The sequence below is a fragment of the Struthio camelus genome, chromosome Z (assembly GCF_040807025.1).
Source record: "Struthio camelus isolate bStrCam1 chromosome Z, bStrCam1.hap1, whole genome shotgun sequence".
In the NCBI taxonomy this organism is placed as follows: Eukaryota; Metazoa; Chordata; class Aves; order Struthioniformes; family Struthionidae; genus Struthio; species Struthio camelus.
The window spans coordinates 54,486,323-54,502,076 of NC_090982.1; the positions used below are offsets into that span (position 1 = coordinate 54,486,323).

The 15,754-nt window shown below is 38.7% G+C and overlaps 1 long non-coding RNA gene across 2 annotated transcripts in view; it reads right to left on the reverse strand.

The window, feature by feature from the left end:
* Positions 1-279: 279 nt before the first annotated feature.
* Positions 280-15,754, reverse strand: part of LOC138064391 (uncharacterized) — a 30,467-nt gene continuing 14,992 nt past the window's right edge. Inside the window, exons 5-8 of one of the 2 annotated variants that reach the window (XR_011137631.1) lie at positions 15,543-15,602; positions 11,953-12,003; positions 2,175-2,227; positions 280-394 (exon numbers count right to left, since the gene is read on the reverse strand). This is a non-coding gene — a long non-coding RNA (uncharacterized lncRNA). Of the gene's footprint in view, positions 395-2,174; positions 2,228-8,487; positions 9,523-11,952; positions 12,004-15,542; positions 15,603-15,754 lie in introns of those variants that run through there. The other variant, XR_011137630.1, reaches the window with a different exon arrangement.

Below are 15,754 nucleotides of genomic sequence, written 5' to 3' on the forward strand. Positions count from 1 at the left end.
GAAAGCTAGTTTTATTTATAGCCAGGATTCCCATGGACCCCCTTGGGACTATAAGACTGTACGGTACTAAGGACTAAATGACACATCCTGCGTTTCTATCTTTTCATGGCAAATTTATTGACTTCTTTGTCAACCTAGCTTCAACTGTGAAGTTGTGACCACACAGCCAGTTAATAAAATACAGGCTAATTATAACAACATATTTCTTCCTCCAAATATAAATTACTAGAGCAGCCCTTGCTGGAGTCTTTCTTTTTTTAGTCAGAGTGCCTACCTAGTTTCACCCACAGCTAAAAATGACGTGTGCCTCTGTTTTCCAATTCCTCCTTTGGTATCCACCACATGGGTCACTAATATTCACTCCAGTCATCCCTGTTACCATCTGTCACGGCAGCTGAGAAGAAAGGGAAAAAGGCTCTTCAGCAACAGCTAATTCTGTATCAGCTATCTACCATGAGGTGTACTGAGGAAAAGTACAGTTGGCACCTCATCATGAGAGCGAGCTCTGGCATATCACTTCTCTAACACTCCTGATATACATTGAAATAAGCAGCAGGGAGATGGTAGGGAAAGGGGTCTGGGGAGAAAGATGCGATATGATCCAGCACAGAAAGGTAGGGTAGTTTTCAGCATTCCTTGTAATGTGTATACAAGATATATGCTAAATTATGTTACCTACAAGAAAAAATATATGTAGCTGTAGCCCAAGAACTGACAGCTGATCAAAAACATAAGAATTAACTCATTCATACCTTTCTGGGCCATCTATATTTTTATTGTTGGAAATCAACTTTTTAGAGCATAACTTTTGATGCATTTTCTGCCTCTGATGCATTTGACAATTAATAACTCAATAACAGAGTTCTTCCTCTGGATTGCATAGTGAATAGATGTATGTGAATAACTGACATTTTTGCTAACATAAAAATAAATTTAAAAAAAGACCATATCAACCTGAAATAACGAAACAGGATCTTTGGGGTGAAATAAAAATAAATTTACATTACAAATTCAGGCATTTTTAATAAAAACAGAAGAAATTTAAATGATGGACTACACTGATAAGAGAGCTTAGATGTCATTTACGGAACTGAGGAGGAGAAGGTGACAAAGGGGCTTTATGCTTCTCTACAGACGAATGGCTAGTACACTTGTTTGGTAAAAATGAGACATGGGTTTCCTCTGTGTCTGAGTTATAACACTGATTTAACCCAGGCATTAAGGTACTCAGGGAATACCGTAAACACTGAGATATAAGATATTTTAAGAGCTATACATTCTAATTTGCATGAAGTAGTGATTATTAGTTGGAGCAACAACTGATCCTTTTATGAATCAAAGAACCTGAGAATGACAAACCCAAGGCTATCCTACAGCCCAGAGATTCATTTTTTCATACAAGGTGAGAAACCAATTTCCAAAATCCTGCCCTGTGTCTTACACTGCAGATGTGAGCTCAGGCATTCCATTTCCTATGCAAGTTCCCTACATGTGTATAGGGAGGATGAGGAGTATTAGTATTTATCAGGTCTCCTCAGTTTTGTGGTTGGTACATAAGGCTCCCTGGGAATGTAGCATGTCAAATCAAAACCTCTCACTTTGGAAACTGCATTATAAACCATCTCCCTATTTTCATGCATTTATTATTTTTCTCCCAAAAAGTTAGACTACAAATTTTGGCAAAATTTGTTAACTGATTTATGAATAAAACATGTGACAAAATTCTGCCTAACTTTATTAAAAAATAGAAATGTTTGCTTTAATCCACTCTGCACATTAGAACAGCTTTACTGCCAAGAGACAGCTCCTGCTTAAGGATAATTCAGAAAATCTTTGCAAGCATGATCAATAACCTTCTTACTCCCTGATGCTCATTAAACACCAAAGAGGAAAGCTCTTGCTTCCTCTAAATTTGTCAGAGGTATTTTCTACAAATTTTATGAAAATATTACCTATAAATGCATATATTTTATATGGATTTAATTTTGTTTATATGAACATCTTTTGACCTGTTTAGGAAATCTCTAACGTCTTCTCATGCTTTCTAGTGCAGGATGAATCTTTTCATCAGGTTCTTGCACTTAATATAAATGATATATTTTCTTTACAGTGCTGTGGAGAGAAACCCAAAACCAGAACAAGTACTATGCGTGGTCATTATTAATCACTCATACCTCTCAGAAAGATCTTTCCTCTTGGCCATTCATCAAGATTGGTATCCCTCCTGCTAGAAAAAGACACATCAAAACTGATGTATAGTCACCTGTGGATATGAGTTCCCAGTGCACAGCTATTACCAGAATGGATAACTCTCCTATTCTCTAGTTTTAATATATTTTTTTTTCCTCATGGGCTCCCTCTTTTAAAATATCAAACAATGAAAACCATATCAGCTTAGAGACAGCCCTGTTGTTATCAGACTGAGCAATAACACGCTGCTTTCAAAAGCCACTGGTGCTCTGAGCACAGCTGCTGAGATACAGCGGCCTCAGTGGAGGACTTGGCATGTCAAGAAGAGGCATCACCTCGGCAGGTGCCCTGGGAATGCTGTGCCTGGAACATCAGGGAGGACCATGGCAGTGCCACTTTGTTGCAGTACAGCATATTGTGCAGTGGCAAAAGACTCTGTACACAAAGGTACAGACCTGTGTGCAAAAGACTGTAACTTCTCCTAACTTTCATTCATCTGCCATCTTGTCTAGCTGTAATAAGAACATGATGTATGCAATCAAGAACGTGACCTGTAACGAAGGCTTATGTCCCATCCCAGCGTATTTCTAAACAAAAAATTTGTGAAGCAATTCCTATCATGCTCCCTGCAATTCACAGCAGATTTTTTGACGTATTTCTTCCTCTTCTTGAAGCCATGGTGTTGTCTAGAACTGTCTTTAGAACCTCCAAGGTTATCTTTCTTGCAGACTTTTTTCAGTGTTGCACTACTCTTGTGGGGAACAGAGAAGAATGACAGAAGAGTTTACGTTTGAACAGACCTCCAACTCCCCTTCTTTTTCTTGTTCAGACACTCTATAGAGGATGTCTACCATGACAGCCCCTTAACCATAAGCTCTTGACTGGCTTGCCACCCATTCCAAAGCAAAGCTCTGTGCATCTGAGCCACTCCTTTGCTTAGGCTGCAACCCCACCTCCTTGTCCACCAACGTTTTTTTTCTGAAGCACCTGTACCCATCCATAGCTGCATTCCAGTTGTGTGAGCTATCCCACCGTGTCTCTGTAATATGAATGAGATCATAGCTCTGCAGTTGTGCATGGACTTTTAATACCTCGTTTGTTCCCCATGGTGTATGCATTCATGTACATAGGCATAACGCACCCATAGCCTTGCTGCTTTCACAAGGGAAGTCTGAGACCCTCCCCCATCATATTGGCTCCTGGATGCTTGCTCACTGCTCCCCATTAATTCGTTTTTCTTCAGTTTTTGGAAATCCTCATCTGATATACCCAGCTTAAATTCCCATCATTTATGAAGAACAGCTGATACACAGCAAGAATTCAAACTGTGCATGGCTAAAGAACTGAACAACTTTGTAAACTAGTGTCCTGAAGTAAAACTTTGTAAAAGTATTCTTAAAATATTGTGTGAATTTCAGCTTAGAATAAATCAGTGTAATTGGAACGTGTAGATCAAATTCAGTATAGGATTGCCATGATATAAACTTGACTTCTATTTAAAATTGATCCCAAAATAAAGATATACGGCTAAGGACTACAACTTGCACCAGTCTGGCATTCAACACAAGAACAAAATGACTACAATTTAAATATCAAACCTGTCACTGTGGTCCGCATTATGTTCTTTTTGTGCAGTCTGCCTTAAACTCTGCTAGGAGAGGGAATTTGGAACCTATCCCTGTGCTAAATGACAGAGGTCTAACTTTGTATTTGGCCTTTTTGAAAAACATGAGCCTGACTATACTTGGCACTATAACTAGTGGAAATACTTGTTCAAAAACAATGTAAAACAAAATCATGTACAAACTATAGCTTTGTCTAAGACAACACAGACTGAATAGTGGAGAATTACATCCATTATGTGAGATAATCCATCATGAAACAATTATTTTTGTACTGTGACCTTGGTCTTTGTTCATAAAAAGAAGTTAAGCAGCAGCTTTTATTTTATGCAACTCTTCTTTGTGCATGTGGCATGATGAACAAAGCTCCTTACACTACTAATTCACACTTAAGCTATCATAGAATTATACAGAAATATAAAGCCTCTGGAAGAGGCTTTAGAGACACCTACATAATATGTCAGAATTGGTCAAAATTAATCACATGTTTGAAACACCACTCAAATTAAGCCAGGACGTATTCCAAACGATTCCTATTCCTTTACTTGTGTAAAGAGATCTGCAAACAATCAAGAGATCCAGTCACAGATCTCCTCAACAGTAGAATTTATCCTCAAAGGTTTAGTATTTATAATCCTATTATTTTCTAATCCTATTATTGTAATGTTTGGATGAATTGAATGTATTTCCTCCTTAATCTCTGTGTGATCTCACATATTTCCCGTCATTGATGACTTCTGGCTGACCCTACAAATACTTTGTCCTTCAATACTAAAATAAATTGCTAGAATTGTTAGGGACATTGTATTTCCCATAGATGCACCTTGCTGTTAATGTTTCCTGACAAAGATAATACTTTTAGGACACTATAGAGGTTTTTGATTCTTGACTGATTTCCCTTCAAAATATGTATTTTTGCCTTTTAATTAAACAGTAAGTGGCTGCCATGATGCAATGCTTTTTAAATAATCACATTTGTGATCGTGCATGAAACAGAGAAGTATCTACAGTTATGTATAATATACAGAAAAAAATGCCATGTGACTTTGAATTGCATGGATTTAATGCAATTTAAGGGTTTAAAAGTGACATCATAAATCACAAGTAGGTATGAATTAATTCCTATCTTACTATAAGCCTAAGATAACATCATAGCCTCAATTTTGAAAGTTGATTATTTTTGCATTTCATTTGCAATTACATTTTCATTTACTGTGCCATCCTTTTACCTACTTGCTTGCCCTCTTCTCCTTTTTCTACCATCTCCTGTTTCTACTTTTCTTTTCCATCACGCTTCAGAGTGTCCTACTGGAACGTAGCATATAAAGTTTCCATACGAAGGCATAGATTCTCTGCCAACCAAAACCACCGTATATCAGAGAGGAAATAGGATGATAAGGCCATAAAAAAAGGGAAGGATCAGGCCTCATGACCTCAAAACCCTTGGAATACATAAGCAAAATGTCAGAATAATGAAATATGGTGGACAGGTGACAAATCAAACTTAAATGATGAGATTTGCTTGTACTTGACAGCAGCATGTTTAACTCTACTATCAACATAGTATTAGAGTGTTATTTTCCCTTGTGATGGCTATGTAAACTTTGCTTATGATTTCCTGCAAACAGTTTAGGCTTAAGTTCCTGTCTAACATTTAAATTAATAGCAGAAAACCTTTTTTGTTTTTTCTTTTATCCATCTACCCAGGAGAAAGATATGGACAGTAGCAAGTGAATTATACTGGCAAGATGGATAGATCTGGCATAGGTTTAGCTGGCCAAACTTACTCTTTTAAAATTTCGTTTAACAACATATTTGCTTGCACAGTTCTACAAAATTAAACATTCATTTATAAAATATTTTCTTCTTGGAAAAAAGGCTACTTAAGCAAATGATGAATGCTTTTAGTCAAATGAGTCTTCTCAAATAAACTAGGGTGATTTATAAATATTAAGGCCTGGGTTGCTAACTCCCAGGGAAAAAAAAAAAAACCTCAATCATGCTTATTGTACTTTGGTTTGTGGGTGATTGCTTTGCTCTTATTTTAATGGAGGATAACTTCCTCCTTTTCTGCTCATAGTCTACTTACATAATTTACAACAAAAACTGGCTGCCCCTTCATAGATGCCGTCTGTTTTTTCCCTCAGTCCACTGCATTAGTGTCCAGCCCTTAAATTCCAAGAGTTTGTTATGTAAGCTCTCAGTATTAAAATTAAAGTGAAACAAATCAATTATAGGATTTCTTAAGCTTTGCTTCAATGCACTATTGATATTCCAGTTCAATCCCATTTCTACTACTACAGTCTCTAACTAGTTATGAAAAAGTATGAACTACTAACGAAAGTTTCCCATTTCATGAGATGGTCGATCTTGGCTGAAGTTGCAAAACTCGTATCGTACTGGGATATAGAATATATTGCTTTCTTGGGGTAATAGCAATATGAACCCTGGAGCTTCCCAACAGGCAGATACTGGGAGCTCTTAGACTACACTTGATAGCACTATTTACTTATGTCATAGATAATATGCAGTAGAGGAAGATGTGGATTTTCTGAACCGTCAGATGGCACAAACTTAAATTTATGAAACAGCTCCCCACTTCAATGACATAGTATAGCAAATGGTCATTTTTGCCTGCTTTTAACAGAACACAAGGTCTTACATGTTCTCATATAATGGTAGCAAACCATCCTAGGTGAAGGAATTAAATGAGATAGCAGGAGAGTGTGGAACATGATCAGTACAGAAGTGCAGAAGTTCTTTTACAGAAGGAATACATGCAGGTTAAAACTTAAAGGTTTAAGGTTTAGAGATAGTAAGGGAAGGTCACGTAAAGAACAGATTCAGAAGAACAGCAAGAGAAAGAAGGATAGCTTCACTATGGGTGGGAAAGGAAAAAAGCCTGCTGTAAATGCGAAAGGAGAACTTCAGGATAGGGGTCGAGAGACCCCCCAGTGAAAATGATTCAACTTTTAAAATGTCACTGTCCATACGTGAATGTATTTGTCTTCATGGTTTCTCAGTCTTCTCTTTCTCTGCTTTGTGACCAGTATATTTCTTATCCAAAGTTTCCTACATAAAAATGTTCAGAATGATCTTATTACTTAAAAATAAAAGAAAATCATATAAAATAATCTTCAAAGAAAAATAAGCAAAATAATATTCAGTGGTAAGGAGTGTGAGGAAATATCTTCCTATGGGAGTTAAAAGAAATGTTATGTTAACTAATACCCTCAAAAACATATATCTGGGTTTTGCAGACGTCTATGTATAAGGTGGCCACTGCCTTTATCCATAGCACAGTCTCACAGGAACTCTTCTCAAAACAAACTGTGAAACAGCTACAGATATTATCATCTGTTTATTTGCTTATTTATTATTAATTAGCTAATTAATATTGATTATGAAAAAGCTGCAATTTTTTTTTTTTCAGAATTACCAGGGTCTCTGTAGAAGAATTGCACGCCATCAGTAGAAAAATCCCCCCAAACTATCTTCTAAAACATTTGGATGAAAGGTTAAGTACAAATATGCCACATGTTTGCACTCAAAACACCACAAGATTAAAAGCTGGGCTTCAAAGAGTTCCTTTGAAAACACAGCATGGTGGTTTCGATTTTTCCTTACTCAGGATTGTCCTCTAGCATTCAAATTGTCTTCTAGCACTCCTCATAATGTGTCACATGTGGACCAAACCCTGCTGTACAGTCCCAGTAAGGGGTTGGCTGTATCACACTGCTAAAATCTGCACGCAAGGTATCTCTTTTTACAATTATTAAATACTTGGGTCAGACCAAGCATTTATGCTGATTCACAGGCTAAACTTTCCAATGTGCCTTTATCTGAAATGGGTGCAAGCCTAGGAAATGCAGTCTTCCAGAAAATTGCTTCATTGTAGTGCTTTCCAAAATACACTTAAACTGTAAGATCTTTGAAGCTGTGTCCATTTGTTATAGATAAGCGTAAAGTTGAATGGTGACTTCACATTTGACTAGGGCTTTTAGGTACTGCCAATACATGCATAGCAAATAACACAACCATGTGACATGCTTTCACTGCGCTAATCTCCATCCCAAATACCCTTGTATACAGATAGTGTGGAGATTCAGTCTTGTATTGATCTCCCTCTTCTGTAAGTTTTTCAGTAACAACGCACAGAACTGATTGCTTAGTGAGATTGCTTAGAGATGCAGATTACTGGAGAGATACAAGAATAAATATGCTGTATGAAAAGTACTTTCCAGTTTCAAAGGTAATGTCTATGGCAAGTAGGTATTACTAACACTTTTAAAAAATATTGAAAACAAGCTAGAGAGGAAAAGTAATTTGTCTAAAGGCCACATGAGGAGTAAATTTAAGAGCTGGGATTATAACTCTGGAATTGCTGCTCACTGAGGACCACTCTTCACCTGTATTCCCAGCCAGAGAGTGAGGGGACACACTAAATAGCAAATATCCACTGTTTTTAAAACTGCAGTTCTGTGATTCCATCCCATCTGAGAGCAGTTCAGTTTTTCTTCTTGCTACATGTTTGCCACAAGGATGTCAATGAGCTTGCTGAGCCAGTTGGGAAGGTGGACAGGAACAATACAGAGCAGTAATTAAAAATAAGGACTCTTGAGGGGACACTTCATTGTGAGCTTTTTCCCATAAACCTTCCTTCTTTTTCCCACAATCCAGCACCTGTAAATACTGTTTCACCTTTGCAACACTCCCAGATGTTGCACTCAAAACACCAAGAAGCCAGTGCAATTCTGGACCCTTCCCATCCCTGCCACAAATACACAGTATTAATGACTGATCCAAGTAGCTCTGTTGCTTAACAGCTTGAATATTGTAAGACTCAAAATCTCCCAAACTATGTTAAAAGCCCCAAGTTAAATCAGCAGCAGTGCTTGTTCAATATCAGGATTTGATCTATCTGGAGTCAACAGCTGAACAGAAGACACATCAAAATCTGAGCAACAATGACCTCAGAGTTATGTATATTTACCCTGTGCTGGATTTCCTGGCATGCTGAAGTCAAGGGGGAAAATCCACTCAACTAGTCCAACACTGAGGTTAACACTCCTGTTGAATTACTGGCTTTAAAAACCATTTAAATCTGTGACTCTAAGCTGGAAAACATTTCACAACTTTCCTGTCTTAACAGTAAGGAATGTTAATGAGAACCCTAGGTAAGAACTGCAAGTAAACTAGAAGGTGTTTTCCAGCAGCATGAAATTCTTGTTCCCGTATTTACAGGGGCACATGGAAGCAGCTGCTGCATATGGGAAGGATATGTTTGAGAAAAGATTAGGAACAAGCAACTGAAATAAGGGGGAACTCACTTGTCAGATGAAGGACTTCATAACTATAGTCCTGCTCTCCTGCATCATGGTAGCCCCTCAGCTAGCTAGGGTAGACAATACATGGGGGGAAAGAAAGACTTCTGGTGATTTGCCCGTTGTAAACCTGTTATCACCGGGATCCTGATATATACCAAGTCCTTTGCAGGGAAAGCTCCTCTAGGCTGGAGTTGGAGCCCATCTGTTCTCTCTTCTGGTTTATTTTTAAACCTAGCTTTGAAAACCAAACCTACTGTAAAAAAGCTCATGTATTACTCCAAAGATGAGAGAGGGCACAGAAGTATGGCAATATTTGCTGGAGGAGGGAAGGTCTCTTTGTGCTTTCAGGAAGTTGGAGTGGTGACTTGCACTGAGATATGTGCCTGCAGTAGGATGACAAAAAAAGGAAAGTTCTTGTTTTCTTCTTCCTACAGTCAGAAATATGATGAGGAACTGCTTTTCCTTCCCCCTCTCTCTCCCATATCCCCACAATAGATTCACAACTCAGCATTTCATGATTTAGGCCACTGTGTGGCCTTCAGGAAACTGAACTGCATATAGCTCAGTATGGAGCCACTTATTATCTAGTACCTGCCTACCTTCTGCTCAGTGTGTGTGCCTCTAGTAGGGCAGTTGGTGTGAGTCAAAGCTCTGACAGATATACTGCTGTGTTTCTGGTCTCAAAGTCCAATGAAAACGTAAAAGAAAGGTGGGCTTTTTTATTCCCCAATCTGGCTCTTAATAAGAGAGAAAAGCAGACTCGTGAATGATTGATTAGATTCGCAAATAGATCACCTCCTTTCCCACCTTAAGAGTTAAACAAATGGAAATAGGACAGCAGTATCCACAATAGGCTGGATGTCAATACGTGTGCTCAAGAACAAAGTGATTTCTTTGTTGGGGGGGAAAGGAAATCTACTGCTTATGAGTGTCATATCTTTTCTTGTCCCCTTCAGTTACCTTAGAGCCCCACACAACAACAGCAGCTCTACCCCACGGACTGTTGCTCACAGAAGCTTTCTGGGCTCTGGAGTCTCCATCTGTCCGGGCAGCCAAAAACCTCCTCCAAGCCTTGTGAAGGCTAGTGAGCTTCCCTTGTGTACCGGCAACACCCTGGCTACCAATGTAGCCCCTCCCTTACAAAAGCAAAACTGTTTCTGCTCAGAAAGCATGTGTAAAGCATTCCTCTAATGCCTTCACTAGGTGGGCTCTCACTGGGTGACCAGAACAACTGTTGGCTGAGGTCAGTCAGCCAGGAAAACAATAATCTCTCAAGCCTCAAGAGTGCTGTAAGTCTAACATCAGAATTAAGGCTGCTATACTGTACTCAGGACGTTACATCTCTTGCAGCTGACCTCAATCAGCAGCCATGCAGACCACCCGGGGGAGAGGGAGTGGAAGAGGTACAAAAGGTTTTATTAAACCCAAAAGAACAAAAAGAAGAGAGCCTTGAACCCTCCAACAAAAGGAGGAAAGTTCTCATATGGCAAGAAGCCAGGTGATATTTTTTTAAACAGCTTTTTCCCCTCCTTTGTACTTCAGCCGCTAAAACCTGTCTCATATCTGCAGCTGCACGGAGGAGATCCTCCAACCTAACTCCCCTGACTTAAAAAAAAAATATTAATCTTGCAGCTGCTAATAGAGAGCAAAAGGAGAGAGGGGGAAAGAGTGAGAGTTTTGTTGAACTAAGCAGTGCAGGATGCAGGAGGAATTAGCTTGAGCAGTCCATTGCTCATATGCACTCGTATTTTCATGCCACCATAAACAGTCTTGGTAAGACTATTGTTCTAACAGGGTCCAGTAATAGTGTACTAGCATGTATGTAGTATGTACAAGTAGTAATGCAGTTGTGGCTGTGCTTTGCACCAGTGACATTGTGGCTCTGGGTAATAGTCACAATGGCAGTGTTATAACTGGGAAGACAACGGACATTTTTTTCGTGGGGAAGATTTTGTAATGTGGTAAGTATTGCAATGTAAGGAGTTGGAGCAGGTAAGGGTTTAATATCTTCAAGATTCTTCAAAATTCATCTGAGAATCACATGATTTTTGGTACTTCTAAGTGGGTTCACAGGAGCGGCTTTCCTGAAACCATTGAACAAGTTTGCTTTCTGACTAGGCACATTCAACAATATATGGAATTAAAAAAAAAACCCTTTTTCGAATCTTAGTGATTCAGGTTTTTCAAGCACAGATAATTTCTATGTTATGTGAATCAGTTGTTGCCAGTAATCAGCATTATTATAACCACTAAAATTCATACCATAGTGAGGCCAGGTGCTACACAAATTTAACTTTGTTTTACAAAAGGAAATTAAGGCACAAAAAAATCAGATTCATCTTAGCTAATTTTAGGTATGTAACAGAAGCACTTAATTGTTGTCCTCATCTTCCCAGTTAGTCACTGGAGAAAGACATCAAAGGGCAAGTAAACCTGTCTTTTAAACCTGAATTGCCTCTCAGAGGTCTCTCTCTCTCCATTGATGAGTAAGGGAACGTAAAGCAATTATGATCTTAATTAGGTGTCTCTATTTTATCCCACCCTAACTTCAGGGATATATTCACACCAAAGTAACTAAATGACTGTCCAAGGCACACGAAGCAAAGCATGAGGCCAAAATCCCTAATAGTCCTGATCTATTGCTTGATTACAAATAACATTACTTCACATACATCCCTTTCAAGTCTGCTGTTAAATTACAAAGGCTTCACTCAGAGTTTTTTCAGCCTTCAGTGACATTGATATCAGGAAATACTTAGTTAAACTAACACCGAGGCAATTTCTATTTTTTTTTAAATATAAAATGTTCTTACCTTTATTACAGAATTCAGAAACTTCAGTCTGGATGAGCTGTGAATTTTCTACTGGTGACAGGCATCAATAAAAAGAACAGAAAGAAAAACAGTCAAACAACTATAAGAATAATTGCTTTGTAAGGTAACTATTATAAAATAAATGATCAGGAATTGTATCCACTGGGTTTTTACCTTGCTCATTTCTCGTAGGATAGGAAAATATAAAACCTGCACTGAAAATGATAACATTGAGGTTGTTAGTAATACTGAACTGGCAAGAAAAAGCTCTCGTAGAAGGTTTATATCTTTCAGCATAATGTCCGATATCACAAAAGGCAGTGATTTTTTTTTTTTTCTCTGCTGGGTCAGCCAAAGCAGGGTGTACCTGTAATTGTCTGATGTCTGGACCTAGCAAAAAGATCTTTGAAACCTTGAAAACAGTGGAATACTTTTCTCAGAGTCTGATGAAAACTGCCTGTTATCCCTACCCCTAAATGCAACGTTATTAAAAAAAAAAAAAGATTGCAATGAAAGATTTCATGAAAGAAAGAGGATCCTCTCTGAAAATTAATATGGAGTAGAGCTGGTTGGCTTAAGGTTGATCAGTTAACCAGTTCAGTGGGGTGACAGTTAAGTTAACAGCAAACTAGGATAGGGTTCAGAAACTTAATTTCAATAGAGTAAAGTTCCCATGTGAGGACCCCCCCCCCCCCCCCACACTACTTCTTGCTCTGGCCTCATTCTGCCATACAGAGAAGCTGGAGGGGCCTAAAGGTGCATTGAGGAAATCCTCCTAGAAGAAGCATCGGGGATGACAGGTAGAAAGGGGTCTTTAAAGGATCACTTCACAGGCTCTTGCGTAAGAGTGAAAGAAAAGGAGGAGGGGCTGCACCAGAAGGGACAGGAGAACGCATATTTCCTGCTGGGGCAAAACAGGTGACAGTCAGCCTCAGTGAGCTATGACGCCTCAGTTTAATACCCAAGGTTTTCTAAATTATAGATGGAGCTTTATATTAGGTGAAAACCAGGAGAGAAACGTGAGTTCTGTGCTCTGGCTCCATGAAGAGTGGGACAGAATTTCATGTCTCCTCAAATCTGGGACATCTGCTGAAAAGGCAACACCACATGATGTGTTGGACCCAACCAAAAGTGGTTGGATGGCTGGGTTCAGAGGCTAGTGGTTAATGGTGCGTACTCAACCCTGAGGCCAGGTCTACCTTGGCATATATCCTGTTTAGTATTTTTAACAATAACCTGGAAAAGAAGATGGAACGCGCCATCATCAGGCTTATGGATGAGACCAAACTGTGGTGTGCAGTCAATATGCTCAAGGGCGGAGCTGCCATGCAGAGGGAGCTAGATAGGCTAGAGGAGTGGACTGACAGAATCAACAAGGATAAATACAAAGTCCTGCTCCTGGGACAGTCTAACCCCTTGCAATGATTCTGGCTGGGGACCGACTAGCTGGATAACAGCTCTGCCAAAACTGACCCAAGGGTCCTGGTGACTAGCAGGCTAAACACGCATCAGCAGTAGAACCTGACAATGGCGACAGCTAACAGCATAGTGTACTATATCAACAGGATTGTAGCGAGTACATTGAGCAAAGTAAGTATAGAGGGGAAATGCTGAGCTCATGGAAATCAATGACGATTTGAAATTATCCAATATGGTAAGCATGACAATTGACTGTGAAGAACTACAGAAAGACCTTACAAGATTCTGTGACTGAGCAATAAAGTGGTATATGAAATCCGATGTAATAGCAATGCACATGGAAAAATGTCCTAGTTTTGCATATGAACTAATGGGCTCTGAGCAGAACATTATCATTCAGGAACGTTTGGGGTGCATTCTCAAGATTTTTCCATGAAAATTTGAGCTTAGAGGCAATCAGAAAATAAAATCCTATGTTAGGAATACTAAAAAATGGAGAACAAAACAGAGACTATCATTATGCCACTGTATAAGACTATGGCTCAGCCGTATCTTAAATACTGTTTGCAGTTCCGGTCTCTTTTTCTCAAAAATATATAGTGGAACTACAAAAGGTCCTGATAAGGGCAAAAGAGATAACTGAAAGCACAGAATAGTTTCTATATGAAGTAAGACTAAGCAGAAGTCTGGAAAAGAGACTTGAACTGGGGGAGATTTGACAGAGGTCTCCATAACCACGAGTGCCACAGAGAGGGAAAACAGAGACTGACTATTCACCATCATTTCTAATGATAATGAATATCATTTCTAAAGAAACAGAGGCATCAAAGAAGCAGTGGGAGCAATAGTCAGAATGAACAAAAGAAGGTATGATTGGAAATAGGTCTCTTCTTGCGAGAGAATCCTGGGGATGTTGTAGGTTTAGGTGGACTCAAATGAGACTAAACAATTTTATAGAAGAAAAATCTATTGAAGAAAAATCTTTTGAGCTGGATTTGTCCATAGCTTGAGAAAATCTTCAATAAACTAAATTCACACAGTATTTACACAGAAATCTCATCCAACTCGGAAAGTCTCTGAGCAGAAGGAAAATGAAAGCTGGGAGAGTAGTAAGGGGGATGAACACTTATTTGCTCTGTTCTTACTCTTGCCTGGGCACCCCTTACAGCCACTGCTAGTTGGGGAAGTAGCCCTTGATCAGACCCAGTATGGCCATTCTTATCTCCATGAAATTTCTGCCATTGTTATAGTGATATCTTCCTCTTGTACATTGTTTAGTAAGAAGCCCTTTCTTTAGAAGAATATGGCTACTCATGTACATGCATATTTAATAACAAGTCATTTAAGGTTTTGAAGGAATGCGGCAAAATTTAGGGAGAAGTCGCTTCTGTTTGTTTGATCAAACAACTTGCAGGAAGGCGTTATCTTGTAATAGTGCACAAGGACTCTAACCAGTCAACAACCTAATCAATTAACAACCACAGTAGAGCCAATTGCTATGAATTATGTATCCCCTTATTTTCAGATCAGCTGTTTGTGAACATATTATTTCATCATTTGTAAAACACATTTTTCTGTCAATAATTGTGAAAGAATAAGTTGAGACTATTTGCCATTATTTAGCTAGTTCTGCCTTTCAGAAAGGACTAGGAACTCCGCACAGAACCTGAATTCAGAATAGTCCTTCCCAAAAAAGCCCCGAAACATCAACCCTTCCTACAATTCCCTAATAAGAACTACACATTTCCCTAATGGTTTAGCATTCAAGTTTTGAGAGGTACTATTGGAGTACGGGATAAAAAAGATAAGTGGACACTTTTATACCTTTACTAATTTGGTATTCCTTCATGGGGCTACATTTTTGGCTTATGTGCATATAAATCCACAAATCTAACTTTTAAAACTTGCCTGTGCACAAAATAAAACTTTCTCAAGGGCTTGTACAAGACCGTGGAACCAAATCTTAGAAAACCAGCTGAAGGACCTTTGCAAATATCACCATCTTGTACTTCCAAGGCAAGATGAATCTTGTCATCTTGATTTTCCAAGAAATAAATATATTACAACATGTATTACAAAACAACAGCAACCCAAACCTATCTGAAACCTACTCTGCATGCACTTTTCTAGGAAGAGGATGAGAGAGAAAATGGATCACAAATATTACTTACATTGTTTAAAACACGAACTGAAGTTGCTTAAATATCCCAGTACTGTGAACAGAATAAGACCTGAATAAAACAGAAAAGAAACAAGTAGATGGAGAGAGATAAAAGATCAAAAGGTTGTGTGAGATTAGATGTGGCAGGAATGCCAGATTTAGGCAAAGCAGTTCCTGATTTTTTGCAAAAATACTTATTTACCTACACACGTGTGTATAGAT